General features: G+C 39.3%; 1 protein-coding gene across 7 annotated transcripts in view; it reads right to left on the bottom strand.

Annotated features, from left to right (window-relative positions):
• The window catches only part of cadm4 (cell adhesion molecule 4), a 224,087-nt gene that overhangs the window by 202,715 nt on the left and 2,377 nt on the right, over positions 1-18,995 (bottom strand). The window lies entirely within an intron of this gene.

The raw sequence follows: 18,995 nt of genomic DNA on the forward strand, positions 1-18,995 counted from the left end.
AAAGCTATTAAGTGTGTAATGCGGCACACATCCATGTCTGTTGTTGCACCCCTCAATGCGCCATTCTCAAAGATGGTTCCACTCTTTCCAATCAGGATTTTATTGTCCTGTAATGACTACTTCTTCCATAAAAAAGGTGCTCTAGGGAAAGATGAAGGAAATAAAGAAAGATTCAGAAGATATAGGTAGTTAAAGAAGGAAAAACATTCAACAAACCAAAGCAACAAGGGTCATTTCAGGGTGAGCAAATGGGAGACAGTTTGCAAGTCTTTTGCTTCTTCTCGTACCTGAACATTTCATCCCTATAGTTTCCATTTGAAAAAAAAAAGTTTTAGCTTGCAGCTGACAAATCAGCATTCAGATAGCTGTTTGCTTTGTGTGCTTGTTTTTTGGCCCATTAAATAAGCCTCATTAGAAGGCAGCAGCAGCTAATAACAATGTCTGCTGCACCAAGCTTTTTCTTGCACGCTGTCCCCTTATCCTTTTTTTCAATTTCCCTTTAAGGCTGCTTATAGATTTTTGGCCCTTCCTATTCTGTAACTTTTTTATTAATAACCCAGAACATTATCAAGAGTGTCACAACCTTAAGTTTTTACAACACCAATTATTAAAGCTGGTGGATGCATGTTTGCAAGCGCAGGTCTCTCCTTGACTGCGTGCCTAAACTCATTAGACACATGCAGCTTTTTCACGCCTTCTCCTCTTGCATCTAAGCTCTACCACAAACTCTTTGCCAAGCAAACTTCTGAAAGACAAAAAAGAAGAAGCAAGAAGAGACTTGAGCCAAGTGCAAAAGAATGTGGTGTGATACAGAGTCTGGGCAAAAAAGAAGAAAAAGAGAGATTATGGGGAAAAAAGGGAGGCTCTAAGAAGCGAGACAAAAAGGACACGGAGGGAGAGAAGAGCAGGGCAGAAGAATGGAGGAGGAAGTGCCAAGAGGCAACCCTTGGTGGTAAATTCAGAGGCGGACAAGATGGAAAGAGACCATGAGGGAGGGGGTGAAAAGGCAGGCAGAAATACGGATGTGCTGAGGGGAACAGAAATGAATAAAATATGGAGGGAAACAGATAGGATCGAAAGGTGGCTGAGGTGAGTGAGAGAGCAGCTGGAGCTATTAGATTCTCTGCATGCAGTCGCTCTCTCTTCCCATCACCACTGTAGTTATAAACTCTAGCTCGGTGGGATGCTGCTAATGTAAAGTGCTCATTTATATCTGCTTTTGTGTCAGACACATATATGTGCAGTAAATATATATGCAAAGCCCCCCCCCATCAGCGGATCTGAATCTCTATGCGTGTGGGGTGGAGGGGAAGAAATCTCCCTGAAAGTGACGGGGCACAGCAGAAAATCACAAATTACAAACTGTTGGATCCACTGAAAGCCACAGATTTGTCTCTCTCTGGATTATACAGGCACTTTTTGAATCCTTACTTGGAATACATTGCAGTCAAATTACCATACCTGCAGGATGTCAATATTTAAAGAGGTCATCTACATTCTTTGACACCTGGGTAAGTAAAAAAAAAGTGCCACCACAGCCAAATAGGGCAGGTTACGTCTAAGACAGAATGAAATTTGTCATTCGTCTAGATCTTTTTTGTTGCAGATTTTGACTACTTTTCCTCAGAGTTTCTATTGACACTTCGGGAACATGCCTTAGGCTGAAAAATATACAAACACCAGAACCCTTATGCCCAGGCTGAGTTACACCAGCAACAGGGACTAGTGTTGGGAAGTAAACTTTGCCTTGTGTTTTGGTATTTTTGATTACAATGACAAAAAAATGTCCATATTAAACTGAGCAAAAGAAAAGAAATATTAACTTGAAAAGATCTCAATAACTATTAGCTAAATTAATCACATTTCCCACCTGTGATTATCACCAGTCATTCATCATCAACAACATACAAGAAGAAGTGTGAAAAAGAAAATTCTTGCCTCCATTCCCAACAAGCAAATTAACAAATAAACAGCTCATCAAGAAAGCCTTAGAGTTTTAATGACAATCATTTAAAATGCTTGGAGTACAATACCAAACAGACCTGCACAGTCACATTATTAAGGATTCATTCCAATGCAGTGACTATAACTCGTAGAGTGCAGTACACACTTTTCCTCATGCATGTTGACATAAGTAGTTCAGATTACAGAGGTTTTTGACTTTAGTGATGTTTTGCCTGCAAGAGCACTTCATATTCAACTTACGTCAGGAGATTCTGACAAACCAAACACTAATGCAGGACTTAATATTGTGCTAGTTTAGTGATGTAATTTAATTTTGTAATCATTTTAGACATATTATTCCTTTTTGTTAGGTCAGAGCTGCAAAACTGTCATCCAAAAAGAAAGAACTATTGAGCCATGGCACAGTACAGTTGTACAACAAAAGTACTAAAAGCTCGGTTGCAGTATGTCAGCTGAACAAAGCAAAACACAAAGCAGCAAAGAACATCTTCAGATTTTAACTCTAAAACAAGGTCAACAAAAGTCAAAGATCAATACTGAGTAAAAGTCAAAAACTACAAGCAACATTTCAGGTCTAATCATGGTATTGGCAAAGTTGAAGACACTTTGTCCCAAGTTTGCAATGTTTTGTTCCAAGCTTGACGGTGTGATAAAGAGATCTGGTCACCATCTTGGCATTACAGTGGTGAATGAAAATGTTGCTGCCAATACATGGATGAAATAAGCGAAGAGCAGAATATTACAAGCAGATGTGTTATGGAAGGTAAAGGGCAACATAAAACAGCATTGTAAGACATAGATTTAAAAAAAAAAATCCCTATCAGTCCACACCAGCAGTGTCAGACTGGCAGCTGAATATCCTTGTTGTCCTTTTCTATGTTTTTTCTATTTAAAATTGTTGATAATTCTGTTAAAACGATTATCCGCAGATCAAGTCTATTACTTTAAGTTTTGGCACAATTCAGAACAACATGTTGAAAATGTGTTGAAAGTGCTAAGTGATGTGTGTAAGGTGACACAACACACTGTATTGCTCCTGATGTGATTTCCTCTTATGTCTGGGCTCTCCAATGCTGTAAGATGAATTGACCACCTAAAAACTACAAGAAATTATGCACTATAAGTGATTGCTTTTTCCACATGCTTTGAACACTGCGATGCAGCTAAAATGTGGGATTTTGCTAAAAATTTCAAAAGGCTGGACTGTGGTGTGATGAAGGTCTGAAAAGTACACATATTATTCACAACAGGTTAGGAGTGAGTTAGTTGACATATTTCATCCTGTAGAGAGTGTCTCAAACTCTAACACCACCAAAAACACAATTCTTTGCTTATGATCTTTCAGCTGAAACTATGCAACAAAGTTTGGAATTCAGCACAAAGAGAAAGTCATTCTTGGAAACTGAAATGTTTCTATCAATTTAAATATAGAGAAAGGCATTCTTGGAAACTGAACTGTTTCTATCAATTTAAATATAATCCCTCCAGGACAACCTTTATCTCTATCGAAATAAGCAAAAAGAAAACTTTCAGCAAAGACTTATCGAAAAAGCCTGAAAAAGACAGAGAGAAAAAAACTCAATAACTGCTCATGAATATCAGTGCAAGTCTAGATGGATCTCTTTTTCACATCCTGGTAGTGAATATTGATCCTACAAAATATTTTTGGTGTGTGTAGTTTGGTAAAAACACAGTTTGCTAAAAACACATTTTTATTTGCATTTTGATGTCAAGGTTTCAGGCATAGGCTCAGTCTGCAAGTGCAACATTTGCCTCACTGATTAGCTTTTTAAATTTATGCATGCACATGGTGAATTATGGAACATAATTCATTATCTCCATGATAACATGACATGTTGTGTAATAATACAATAGCTGGTGTTGGCACAGGGTTTAAAATGGTGGTTGGCTGGGGAATGTGTATTTCCCTGGTTGCCTGTTTTTGAATTTTCCCATCATTCTCCAAGCCTAAAGACATACAAAAAAGATTAAATGCTGATTCTCAACTGGCTAAACCTTTTGTCACATTTTTCAACCAAAATCACTTGCTGCCTTCCCATTTTGTTATCTCAAATCAATTTTTTTGTAACTAGTTTACCCATAAATTAATAATACCAGTTTACTCATTTTTTATTTGTACATGTCCCTATGATGTTATCCAGTTTATCACAGTCTCTGGCAAATAGCATTTGCACAAACAACCTCCTGCATACTATACACAATTACAGAGTTAGAAATTAATTTGACAGTTTGCAGCCTAGCAACCCACAAACCAATTAATGACTGTATGTGCAGCACTGCTTTCTGGATAAGCATTAAGACCAGTTGTGGTACATCTCGATTTTAATCTGCATCAGGTGTGGGCATTTACTGTAGTGACATCAGATACAACATGTTATATAAGACAATTAAAATGTAACAACCAACAATTGTTCCCTAAAAATCATTCCATTTGGTCCTTTGCATTAATATGATTGTGCACACTTATACTACAATAATGATATATCATTCAAACACAGGAAGGTTTTCAACATGTGGAAGAAGGTGCTCTTCATTGCATAGTTTCAGCTGAAAGATGATGAGCAAAGAACTTGTTCTGCAATGAAATGATGGATGGAGCAAAAGGCAGATGGTTTGATAAAACATTCACTTGATACAAATAATGTCATACTAACCAGATTTTTATTTGTGTAGCATTTTTAAACCTTTTATTATTGCCCTCTCTCATCACAATTATGTACTATTTATTCTTCTCTTTCACACAAAATCCCCAATAACAAATTAAATGTTGTATGTGTTCCCAATATTGTGCTACACTACTGTTTTTGTGGTGGATTCATAGTGCTTGATGCTCACTAATACCATATTATCAAAAAGGAGTTTCAGCTGAAAGCTCAACACTCCCAATGTCTGTCATAAATATAGCAGCATTAAACATCAATACACATCTGCACAACATGTTAGTTTCACATTAAATTATACAGTTTATAAGCAAGAAACAGAGGCATTAATATGGATAAAAACACAAGGTTGATGTGTACAGCAGAGCAGCAATTCACCACCTGCTTTTTGTAATATAAACAATGCCATGAACTAACAACATAAGATGCTGTTTGACAGAGCTTTTCAGATGTTCAGATAAAACTGGCACAAGTGATTACAACTGTTATATCAGCTGCACAAACTCCCACATAAACCAGAAGGAAAAGGGATACAGATGCATAATGGTGTCATTTACTCTCATTATGCTGATACTATGTGGATTCTCCAAACCATGTATCTGCAACACCAACCGTGGTCAGAATTGTGTTTGTATAAGATATATGAAAACAGATTACCAGGGATAAAATGAAAATGGTTGTTAGGTTACAATGCACTCATCTCACCTCTCCATCCTCTCAGTGGCAGGTCAGTGTAAGTTGGTTGGAGCCAAATAATTTTTTGGGAGGATCAGAAGGTTGCGCTTTGTACCCAACCATCCACCCACACACACAAACTCCTCCCAAAACCCACCTCTATCTATCCGCCCACCCCTGACCATTCCCATCACTTCACAGCTGGATGAGCAAAGCAGCAGCAGCTACCTACCTGGTGCTGTGATTGACTGCACTGCTGCTGAACGCGCTTCACTGTATCTGTGGCGTGTTTATTGCTTTTTTCACCTTCACAGTAATTGAGTCCCTTCCCTATGCCAAATATGCACCATCAGAAGGGTGGATGTGAGTGTGTGTGTGTGTGTCCAAAGACTCTGGATGTGTGGGTGTGTTAGTACACAAGGGAGAAGAGAGTTGACTGGCAGGCTACATAACTCAATTCATGAATTCTGAGGGAGTCTGATGCCATATTTTCTTCTGTGTTGGAATACGTGACTGAGTTTACCTTTACTGTGCTGAGCTAATCGACCTACCCTATGTAGGAAGTGATGGGTTCCTGTATGGGAAGAAACTCCAAACTATGCAAATCGCTTCAATGTATTCAGGGTGTGAATACAATTTAGGGGGGTCAAGAACCACCCAAAACATATAATATACGACGTTCACAGCAGTTACAGCTGCAGGTGTTTCACAGTATGTCAGTAAAGATTTTGCACACCTGGAATTTTTGATCTGTGAACATCAGTTTTCAAGTACCGCCTCTGGTAATGACTTGAATTTTGGTCAGGACTTTGACTGCAGCATTCCAACGCACGAAGAAGGTTTGATCTATATGCTTTGGGCCATTGTTCTGCTAGAAAGTAATCCCTTGATAACTGGATGCAATCTGCTGGGTTACCTTGGACAGAATATTTTTAAACTTCTTTGAGCAACTAATTGAGCTTTTTGTACTGCTTGATAACTAGGAACATTTGGACTCGAACAGTCAATACAACAAGCTTGTGGTAGCAGGACTTTTGTATTTGCATACACCTTTGTATTCACAGTCCACCTGGGGACTTCCAGGTGGACATCCAGATACTGAAGCACAGTCCAGATGGATCCCTTCTCTGTCCCTGCATCCTTAATGTCCTTAATGTTACTATAATAAAATGGTCATGGAGAGAGCACCACATATTTTTAGCCATGTGACATCTTTTTAAACATTTTGTAAAGAATGGTACAAGAGTACATAATTCTTCACTGTGTCTGATAAATATTCCTCCAAAGCATTCATGCTATCGATACAAAGACCGGATGGTAGAAATTGTCTATTTGAAGCAAAATATCGACATTACTGTCAGAGCGCATTTCTGCATAAAATGTGCTACAAAAGTTTGAGCAATCACACAACACATCACACATGGCTTTGTGCAAAATATTTTAACTCAGGCCTCGTGTCAAAAGGGGAGGAAGGACCTCTCCTTTGAATGACATATGAATGAACCTCAAAGGGAATTAAATACTTATGCATTTGTAAGGTTTTTATTTGTTGGAAAGTTTCAAATGCATATATTATTTTCATTTTACTTCACAATTGTGCACAACTTTTTGTTAGTCTGCCACATGAAATCCCAATAAAATAAATTAAGGTTTGTTGTTATAAGGTAACAAACTGCAAGGCACTGTGCACAAATACACAATACTATTCACACCTGTAAAACAGACAATATGCCAAGAACAAGGCAAGTAGCACAAGTGAATTCTGAAGTATGATGGATGAGTGAGACACTGAGGTTAGGGAAGCGATGAAAAAAGTAGAGTAGGCAAGACAAAAATGATGATGTGTGCATGTTCGTTGTGTGAGAGATGAGGAGCCTGATAGGTATGATCAAACACTGAGGAGTTAAACTATCTTTTCCTGCTAATAGTAGGGAAAAAAGTTATTTGCAGGCTTTTGCAGACATAAAAGAAGCAGAAGAGGAGGGCTGGAAGAGATGAGGTAGTAAAAGACAGTCACGGGAGGAAGAGAAGGAGGAGTGGGAGATGGCTGAGGGGACTGCAAGGTGTCTGAAGGGCATGTACACTAAAAATAAGCTTCAAACCGCTAGAATATTGCTGTGCCGTGTAAAATGCAGAGTTCAGCAAGCCCAGAGCAAAAGGGATAGTGAGAGAAGGTGCATCTGGAGGTAGAGTTAAAAAAGGGAAACAAGCATTTTGACTAAAAGAAAGCAAGAAGTTACAGGAACACAAGGAGGAAGTGGAAATTTAAGTTATTTGAGAAATGGGAACAGTGGATAAAGAAGATGGGAGACAAAAACAAACATATTGGAAATGATTTGTTGGGGTCTGTGTAAATGTAAGAAAAGTGAGGGGAAATATAAAGTGCCACATGAAAGGAGAAAACCATTTTGCCAATGCAAATGAGAGAAGGAAAACGGAAACACAGGCGTTCAAAAGCTGGCCACCTGGGTCCCGTCAATCCTGTCTCTCTTTTTCCTCTTTCTCCCTCTTCATCTCACTTTCTATCTATTCACACCTGGCTCTGCCATCCCTGTAGCCTGCAGCGACAGTGTGAGAGGTATGAGGAAGGAGGAAGAGAAGACATAGATGGGGTGCAAGCAGCAGGGAGGCAGGGAGAAAGACTGCCAAAATATCCATCAGCAAGCTATCTTGGCAAAGAAAAGTCCTTTTTTCCCCTTCACCAAAACGCGCCTTTCCAACTATCACTGAGCTTGCCTGTCATTGCTAACTATTAGGAACAGTTGGAGCAGATGCATGCGGACACATGCACCTGGAGCTCAGAGTGTCGTGCATGGCCATGGGTGTTTGTACTTAGACACCAACAGAGTTAGACGAAGAAATACAGCCGCACAGGGAGGGGCCGGGGAGATAGAAATAAAAGCTTTCGTGTGATCATGGTGAGCAAAACAAAAAGACACTAAGTCACTGCTGAGGCCCTTGAACGGGCTTCACACTGCAGGAGAGCTGGGGAAGAAGGATCAAAGAAGAAGAAGCTAAGAAAAAAAAAACTGTTAAGAATAAGAAAAATATTAGAGAAGGTGAACAGTAACTACAAGCAAAACAGGTTTTATTGAGATCAAAGAGCACAACCAATGGGCCAGGCCTTGTGCTTTTGTGAATGTGGCTTTCAGGCTGGGTGTGTCTGACTGGTTGTCTGTAATATCTACTGGAAAGCTGAAAAGAAAACTAGTAAGGGAGCAATATACATACAAAGCACACAGCAGGGGAGGAAGCACAGTTCACTGATTGTGATGGAACATAAGCAGACCTGAATTTCAAAATCTGTACAAGTGCAAGCCATTGACTATGGCTATAGTTATATATAACTAATAATAATAAATAAATATTAATAAAAAAATAATAGTTATATAATTTGTGAATTATATATTCACTAATTATAATAATACTATAGCTATATATATATATGTATATATATATATATATATATATATATATATATATATATATATATATAAATATATATATATATATATATATATATATATATATATATATATCTATATATATATATATATATATATAGATAGATAGATAGATAGATAGATAGATAGATAGATAGATAGATAGATAGATAGATAGATAGATAATAGTGTTGCCAGTATTATTCTCCAGATTATAGATCATTTCAGAGCAAATACATTTGCAGTGCCTAAAATACAGAAAATGTAGAACTTTCAGTAAGAGCAGAATTTGCTATGGTTAGCCGTGTTGTTATGCTTAAAGTGCTGTATAAATGTGGGATACTAATTTAAGTTCTATAGGTATTTGTAGAATAAACTAAAATTCCCATTTGACAACATAAGTGTTTGGAAACTGGCCACACAATCTCTGACTGGTTCTCATTATATATTCACTAATTATAATAATAATAATTTTTTTCCTTATGTGAAGTAGTAAACAATTTGTTAAAAAGTCTTTTCTCTGTATTTAGACCCAAAAACAGTAGAACAGTAGTTAGATTCAGAATGCTTCCTCATTTTATGTCACTTGGTCCTGGCACACAGAAATTAACTTTGCCTTCTGGTCGTTTCTACACACTCAAGCATACCTTCTGCTCGCAGATTGTTGAGCTTTCATCTTTTCAAATCGAGACAGCAAGCCACATATATCAAAGTCTCCCAGCTTCACAGGGGCCTAATATAATCAGATTTTTCCAGCTCAAGTTTATGCAAACAGTCTATTGTAATATACTTCTTAGCATAATGAAAATGCACAGCAAGCTTTTTTTTATAATATCTATATTATGCTATACATGTTAAATGTATACCTTTCATTTATTTTGAAACATTAAAACATCCAAAAACAAAAAACAGTAAAATAAATTTGTGAATCGCTTCAGATGGGCTGTAGTATAGCCTGGAATCCTGCTGTCTAAAACAGTGGGCAGAGCGACGTGAATAAAAGAAAAAGGGATAGATGGTAGCCATCATGGCCTTTGGGAAGAGAGAAAATAATCAAGAATGAAAGCACATTCCCCCTACAGCTTTCTTTTATTAGTTTCTCTAGCAATAAACTATGTTACTGTATATGCAGTCAGGAGACGACGGCTCCGTGCTGTGTGTACTCTCTCGCTCTCCCAACTCTAGGATCTCTATTGCAGACACAGAAAACACTTGCTGTCCATGCCTACGGAGTTGACAAAAGCTAAAAATGACTTGTGGAGCGATCAACAGAACCCCACTGGCCGATCCAAGCTGCTTCACAGCTCAGTTCGCCAGTATAGCCTAGTGGGAAGCAGTTGCTATGAACTACCATTTCCTCTGCAACTGCGTCCAATGCCCAAGGTCTCTGTCAAACTCACTCAGTATCACAGATTGTTTGCCTGTTCCACTCCTCTGCAGCAATGACCAGAAAGGAGAGGCATGGTCTTTCTGTAGCTGGTGATAACATTATTCGTCCGCCAGATGGACACGGAGATAGGAACACATCTGTGGATGTGACTCGAGCACCACTTCAATCTGCTGCTGATGGTTTATGGAAGGTCAGGTGAGTGGGTCGGACCTGTTAACAGCCATCAGGTGAATCAGCAGTCATGCACTTGAAAGCTCCTTGAACTGCTCCATAGAAAATGAATCCAGTGAAAGCTCTCCTCAAGGTTGTTGGTGCCAGGCCACTTCTTAAACGGTTTCACCAACTGTAACAATGTGTGCAGAAACAATTGCAGCACCAATCCAATTTGGCAGAGCTACTTTCTTTTTCCTCTTTCCCTTCACAGCAGGCAGCCACACAGCAGTCTAACTTGTATTTAGCTTAAAGCAAACCCTCACTTGACGACCTAAAGAATCTTAAAAAAGCCCAGCGGATCTTTGTGGTAAATCTTGCACCAACAGATTACAGCGGGCTTTTTTACTTTCTCATTTTTAAATCTTTGTCCATCTTTTTCAGACTCCAATCATTCTGCACATGGGAACAAGGTGTTTGGGAGGAACTTTTTTTGAGGATTGTTTTCATATGCTCTAAATTAATTGCCTCTAATTAGGGGTTGTTTACGGTTTGTTAATGAAGTGGATCAAAGCTTAATACCCCTGATATTGAGGATCTTGTCTAAGGCCCAAGGAAGAGTTGAGGAGAAAAGCAGACAGTGGAAAGAGTAAAAGGGTATTAGCAAAGTATACTGGATCTAAAAATCTCACATTCCTGTAAAAGACAACAGGTTTTTGTCAAATAAACATTTAGACCAACATAAATAAAAGTGACCCTTAAATATTTAAGGGGGGAGTGGAAAGAGTAATGAGGCTGCACAACGTTTTGCTCAAAAAGAATTCAGCTGTTCTACAATACTCTTTCTGACATTTTGTAGTTAGTCCTCAGAGAATAGTGTAAATGGTCAGATAAAGGGTAGGAAATAATTTTCAAGCTGCATGAATTTCTACCAGATAATCACTGTATAGTGACAGTAACCCTAAGTAATATAGAATCTCAGCCATTATCCCAATATCAGCATGTACAAAAATGAAGTGGCAAATAGTGATAGGATATAATATTTAGTTGTGGTTGTGATGATTTTGTGAAGTGACAGACATACTAAAGCCCACTGAGTTATTATGGGAAATTGTGTAATGGTAAAAATGTTTTATAAAACCATTCTTAATCCAATTGAAAATTTGTGGATGGATATGAACAGGAATGTTGTTGCAAAGTACAGTGTCTACATAAACATGTGTCATCCTGATAGACTACAAGCCAAACAGACCGATGCTGTAGAAAGACAAAAAGTTTTTCAGCAAATGTTTGTTGAAGCATTACTTCAACAGTTTATTTAGTTCTCCTCCCTCCCCAAAAAGCAACCAGTGTGTTTTTATTTAAGTTTAAAATGACATATTAAAAGGTTTCCAAAACATCAGAATGATTTCAATTAAGTTCTGCTGTTTTTATAAAAAAAAAAAAAAACTAGGCATTTAACAATTTTTTGAGAGTTTTGTCAACAGCCACTTACCCTCTGTCCAAAATAAAGTGGGAAATCTAATATTTATTTGCCGCCAGTTATTGCTGTTATCAGTTGTATCTACTGCAGTGACAGGAGTGGTGTTTTTGAAAGCACATACACAAAATTGTGTTTGCATATCATTTGTAGAGCTAATATGTGTTAATCTTTATCTTACTTAATGCATTCTTTTTCAGCTAGCATCTTTGAGCACTGCTAGAATATATAAACTGTTGCTAATATAATCAAGGTTTGATTATGTTTGAGTGAAAAAATGAACAAGAAAAATGTCACAACAGTAGCTAAGCCAGACATCGTAATAACTGCAATGAATTTTCCACTCATGGGAGAGACATTTTAAGGGTTTTCTTAGACAGCAAACTCATTGGAGTCCTCTCTGGCATTGTTGTCTCCGCGCTCTGAAAATCTCCATCTGATTTCCCAGAAGATAGAGCAGCACTTTCACTGGCAATTTTCAGCATCCGACAATCTCATCAAAGCAAACCTATTAATGGTGATGATATGAAGGAGGATTCTAAACGGCAGGCAGATGAATAGCCCAGTGTGTGTGTGTGGGTGTCCAATTCTTCGTGTAGGATGGGTGAAAGTAGGAGGGCTGGACATAAGAGTCTGTGTGTAACCTTTTCAACACTTGTTTGGCTGGGTCTTGGTGCATGTGTGTATTGTGTGTAGGTGTAAGAGGGCATGTATACACTGTGACCTCATTGATCATGACAACTTGTTCCTCAGGTTTGGTCACCTACACAGTGCATGACCTTTCTTCATCTTTATTTTTGAATATTGCCATCCATCTCTCTGTTTGTGAGTTCCCTCCTTCTCCTGACACCAGCACCCTGTATTTCTGGATCTTTACCCACCCCTCCTAACATCCCTCTTCTTTCGCTCCTCACCTTTTTTGGCCCTAGGAATCAGTCATCCTGCATCACTTTCCCTTTTTTTTTTTAAAACACTCTTCTATTTTAGCACCGAAATCCTGCAATCATTCTCTCGTTTGCTGGACTCCTCTCAACCTGACTTTCTCCTCTGCTCCACTGGTCTATGACACATGCCCCTGGTGCTTTGCCTTCCCTTCTTGCTGTTTTCTTTCTCTTTTTTTGATACAGTGTGCAGCCATGGCTGCAGACATTGCTCCCTCTCTCCCTGTGATGCTTTCACTCTCCCTCTGTGACCCCATCAGTTCCTCAGTGCCCCAGCTAATCCTGGTCACTCTTCATCACCCAGCCTCCACCAGACACACCAACCTCCCAAGGTGGTGAAGGAAAATGTGGTTTCTTGTGAGGTTTCTGCACCCAGGCTGAAGTTTAAGCCCATCTCTGATCCTCCTTACCACTGAACGAGTACCTCATTACCAGCCATCCGTCCCTCCTCTTGTCTCTACATTAAGTCTTCCAGATGGGATGCGCATTAGCCTTTTGCTCTGGCAAAGTACACAGCTTCTAGCTCTTCAATTTTAGGCACTTGCCCTTTTCAGCTCAATCAGCCTCTTTGGCCCAATCACAGCTAGCGAGGACTCTGTTGCACCGCTTGAGTAAGGATAATCACCTTGGTTACTGGCGTTACTGGAGCCTGCTGTCTAACCACGTTAGCACTGCGCTCTGGGAGCTGTGGAGACAGGTGTCACAGCAGCAAGGGAGGTGTTAAACAAGCCCAAAAGAGGAGATATAAACATTTACTCCCAGTCCTGGGAAACTCGATACTAATAGTGAATAATGTTCACACTGTGGTGCTAATATTTTCTTTTTTTTTCAGACACAGAAGCCCCTCTCACTACACCATTATTCAGCACTGACTACTTTGACAGAAGTACACCTTGTGTCCTGGCAGAAAGAATACTTAGCAACGGTTTCTGAATGTTGCACCAAGAAGTTATACCAGGACAACTGCTATTTACTGATTTCACAGTCCCAAGGCAAAGACAAATGTACACAGAGAAGGGTCAGCTGCTGGAGAAAAGCTGCTGGCTCAGGGGACATTGGGTCACAGCACAGTGAGAGATTCACCCAGCTGGGGCTTTTGCTTTTTTACACAAAAGCCAATCAGATCAGATGAACCTAAGAGCACCAGATTGATTGGCAGGCTTCAGTTGCCAGCAAACGGAGATGTCCTTGGTGTCCTACTCTGCATCAAAAAAACTTGCGCACCAAAGTTGGTGGAATGCCAGTTGTTCTCAGAAAGCGACACATAAGGACGACATAGATCACCATTATGATAATCACGGCCAGCACTATCTGGGGAATAGTAATGGGAAGGAGATGAGGTGGCCGCCATAAAGAGTGTTTCTACATTAGCATTTGCCCTGATTAGATTGACAGAAAGTTTAACTAATGGACAATTAAAAAAAAAAGGTCAAATGAGATATAAGGATTCAATTACCATTTGGTGTCTTTGAGTGACCCTTTCAGTCATTGTGCTTTGTGTTTTCAGTTTGCAGGAACCTATTCCTTAAAGGCAAAGGCCAAATTGAAGCACATTCCAGTAAATAGGATGTGAAAAGGGATGTGTGATGTCTAATTTCCCTTTTCTATTAAAATCAAAGCAAAAACATTAAATCATATCAAGACCAGGTTATGATACTAGACTAGCTTATTGACTGAGTGAAATGGCAGATGTTTAAAACAAGAAGCTACACAGTTATTAGGCATACCATATTCTAAGTCAAGTGAATACTGATGATTTGCTATGACACCTATGTTAGAAGCATGAATAACTGGAAAGTCTAAGGATTTTCAACAGGTTGGCAAGCAGCAAATTGTGATAATAAATCAAGTCAGACCATCTCCAAAACTGAAGCCCATCCAGCTGGGCAGTGACCAATATCGGTTTGATTTGATGAGTAAATGTTTTCAAAGACCAATTCCAATCTATGTGGGCCAAGTTCAAGTCAAGTCTCAAGAATTTAGCAGGAACATTTAAGACTTTAATATTTCACCACAATTCCAAGCTAAGTCCTCAGGTTTTGTGCTCCAAGTCCAATTCAAGCTCACAACTGTGAGTCCATACCTAAGGTATGCCTAACTTTTTTGCCCCAGCTCAAGAAATTGCAGGCTAATTTCAGGTCAAACCCCCAGTTTTTGGGGGCATGTCCAAGTAAAATTTCAAGTTTCTAAGGAGCAAGAACCAAAACAAGTCTCAAGTTTCGATTGACTAAAATTAGTTTTCCCACATCACATGCATTCCACCAAGTCTAACTTGATGCAGGAGTAGAAGCAATGATTTTAAATCCCTAACTCTACGCCTGACTTAATACATGGACTTTCACATTTTTGTTTATAGTAACATTTAATTCAAAAAGTAAAAATACTAATTATTACTTATATTGGCAACCTCCATGCGGTCCTACAGCCATCTGCAGAAATAAAGAGAACACATTCAGAGCCAACAGGAAGGTCTTAGCATTGTTAATCAACCTTGTGTATTGCTTGATTGCAGCATTAAATAAAACCCCCCAAAAATTGAAAGATGAAATAGATTCTATTTACTTGCCCGTAGATTCAAAATATATTCCAGAAAACCCATCTGTGTTACATTAGCATGACAGTCAGTCATTTCTACACAGTAAAATCAGAGGGGACCATATTATTTCCTCTAATGATCTACACACACCAGTTTTCTTTCATTTCTGATTACATGAGATAAAGATTGTTCATGAGACCCTGGTCCCACACCTCAAATCTGAGTGACATCACAAGTATTCAGAGCATGAGTGAAAGTGAAATATGAAGCACATATTTTTGCAGCTTAAGTGTGAATCAAATTGAAGTTGCAGACGTGAATAGCTGTCACAGATTTTTATCAAATGTGGTCTAAGGAAGGAACAGTTTTGAACACACAGCAGGGTCACTGGTGGCCATTGATGGACTTAGAGAGCAAAGATTAATCCCTGTAGCCCAATTAAAGAGCCAAATTACTAAAGTTAAGGCTGGTTGTTAGAATAAACAGTGTTTCACAGCTTGTATTAAGGGTGCAAGGCTGCAGACCAGTAAGAGTGACAACACTGCATGCTTTATAAAACAGCTAACAGATCACAGGGTATTTTCCACCTTATATGCCTTTGGAATTGGTATTTGAACCATGCATGTTCAGTGAGACGATTCCCTCAAAGAGTGACAAATTATTAGAATCCATTATTTCTGGTTGGTTATTTTTTTAAAAGTAACTCATAAGCTTTGCCACAAAGCAAAACTTTTTTCAATAAACAATTCGAAGAGCACAACAACAAGTCTAAGGTTTCAGCTTGAGCTCCAAATTCCCCAAATCTCTATCTAATAAGCAAAACATTAGATAGCTGTAAAAACAAGTGCAGTCCATTGAGGACTCACTTGGAAACTACAGAACTGCTGCTAATATCTTAATGACAGAAAACATGTTAGCAGCCATTCAAAAAAGGTGGTCATAATGTTATGCCTGATCAGTGGGAGGAAATAAGTAGTCAAGTAGAATAAAATATATCACCTATGCAAACCTTGAAGCTTAAAGACTTCTCCTTCTGAGTAATGGACCCATAAAAGCCCAGAGGAGAATAAAAACAAGCCACAATAAGCTCTGTAACTCTTTTGGTTGTGGCTTTCCCCGGGAGAAACACAATTTGTCTATGGAGCTTATGCTGAGGCAGTTGCTCAGCTGAGATAGCGGGCCACCCTGTCAGGGCCCTTTAGGACTGCATCAGTTGATCAAACAGGGCTGTGCACAACAGCATCAGGCGGCATACCTTTAAAAAAATCCTCATTTCTTCCTCTCTCTCCTGTCGACAGGCGCAGCAGCACTCTCTGCCAAGTTTCGGTTGTCCAATTTAAACTTACAAAAGACAGTGAATCAGAGGGGGATCGAACACAAACAACATCGTAGTAACACAGAGATCTGATTTTGCACTGATTTATACCGTGAACCAGCAGATGGCAGGGCAGAGAGCAAAGATGCAAGATCTTGCTCATTTTAATTAAATTGTCGATGAGAGGGGTTTTTTTCTCCTTTTTTAGGGGGTGGTGAATTATCCTTCAAGTTTAGGATCAAAGGATACATCGTTCCATACGGTGAAGACTTTTTCAGCGTATTAGACAACAAAGAAAAGCACAGAAACAGCAAGCCCAGCGCAATATGTAAAAAAAGTAAAACGGGTTTCTGAACTCCTGCGTAAGGCAAACTACGCCTGACAAGCATCAAATGCTGCGTTTGGGTTTTGACAAATTCTTACATAACCAACACTGCTCTGCTCAAAGGAAACCCTAATGTGTACATCTGTTATGCACCTATGCATGTGTGCATGCTTATAGTTGTACAGATACAGCATTTACCTTGATGCGTCTGTTTACGTGCCAAGCTTCCCTTCTGTGACTCAGAGCGACAATGATTTATGTGTGGCTTCTCTGCATTTGTCGGTGCACTCACGCCTACACACAAGCACACACACACACACATAGACCGACTGTAATTGGTATTCAAATCTCCTCCCACAACTATGTCCAACTGCTGCTATTTTTCAGCCACTGGAGCCAAAGCCAAGGTCCAAGTGGGATGATGGGGAACAAGCTCAAACGGATGGGTCTCATTGCACACATTCGGATAAACAAATGGAGGTGATTTAAAGCGCATGGTGATAAGGCAGGCGGTAATGAATGTAACAGAGAGGAATGGGGATGGGGTGCAAAAATGGGTGTGATGGAGGGTGGTGATTAAGCAGCAGAGGTGGAGTTAGGAGGATTTGTTACAGTACGTGGAAGTTTTAGACTGCACCTTTGCAAACATACAGCGCTGACTCTGTGTGTGTGAATGTGTGGGTCCCTCAGGCCTGCCTGTCAGACACACTGTGAAGTCTGCCTGACTTTCTTCTTCCACCATTTCCCTCTTATGGCTTTCTTGCTCCCACATTCTCTCCATCCCCATCACCCCTTGTTCTATAAAAGGAGGGACAAGTCTTCACAATAGAATCCTCCACACAAACATCTCTGCATAATAACAACTTCAATCCATGTTTTCTTTCATCTGGTAAAACTAGCAACACACCAATCAGTTAGAAAATATCCCTTATATTGTGTCTGATTGGTGATTGGAACATGAAAAAGTTTATATCTGTGAAATTAATCAAAACAAAGAACTGAATAACTGAGGTCAGCCAAAAGCATGCTTTTTGATGCACTTGTTTGGCTTGCTTCCAAAATCAGAAAAAGGTAAGGAACAACCAAAAATGCAAAACTGTAAACCATATTGCAATTCCTTTTTTTGCTGCAATTAAAACTACAATGTCTATCAAAGATTCTGCATTTAACTGATTTATGTAATATATTATAGTATTTTAGGTAAAAAAAAAAAAAAAGAAAAGAAAGAAACTTATGTAGAAAAAAAGCTGCATCGCTAAGGTCAAACCTCAAAGAAAATCAGAAATAGTGCTGGCCAAGAAAAGCCTGATTAGTTTTCACATTCCCTTTAGAATGGCAAAGCACAACAAATGCTGTTTTCTTTATCAGAAATTGTTTCAAAACAAACAGCTTTGCAGTGCCTTCTTTACCACCTTGTGCCTTTAACATTCCTGAATCCCCCCAGCCTCATGTTTCTCCCCCGGCTCCTGTCAGAGGCTAGATTAATGACAATGATCAGCGAGCAACCCCCAGCTGAGGGTGCCTGCAGCTTAGCCAAAACCCTGCACTGTAAGCAGCACACGCAGCAGCTTCCAGCATCATTCAGACAAACACACAAACCTCTAACACAGAACTCCATTTAGACTAACATACTAACACCTACAGCTCATGCATATAAATCAGCAAGCCCTGATCCCATAGCAGACACATAAAAATACTCTCTGGGGAGGAAATCAATATGCAGGCGAAGCTAAGGCTCTTATCAGTCCAACCATGAAATTTGCAATGGAGCAATGTGGTCCTCTTGTGTGAAACAAAACACACCATGACTTCAGTGGCAGTGACAAAGGTAATACCTGACCTATCACTTAACCCTTTAACAGCCTTCAGAACGCTGGAGACAAAACCCTGCAAAGCAACATCTGTGTGCTTCACTTCATCTCATTCACAAGCACTTATGTATTATGGGTGGGACTTAAACGGCTTTGTTATGAGTTTGTGCTTCAGTTCCCTCCCGAACAGATGACTTGGGGCTAAAGTTGTTCTGGAATCCACAGTTCTGTATTTACAGAATGTGCACTTGTAAAATCAGCCTGAAGAAGCCGTGCAGGACCA

The sequence above is a fragment of the Gambusia affinis genome, linkage group LG05 (genome assembly GCF_019740435.1).
Source record: "Gambusia affinis linkage group LG05, SWU_Gaff_1.0, whole genome shotgun sequence".
Taxonomy (NCBI): domain Eukaryota; kingdom Metazoa; phylum Chordata; class Actinopteri; order Cyprinodontiformes; family Poeciliidae; genus Gambusia; species Gambusia affinis.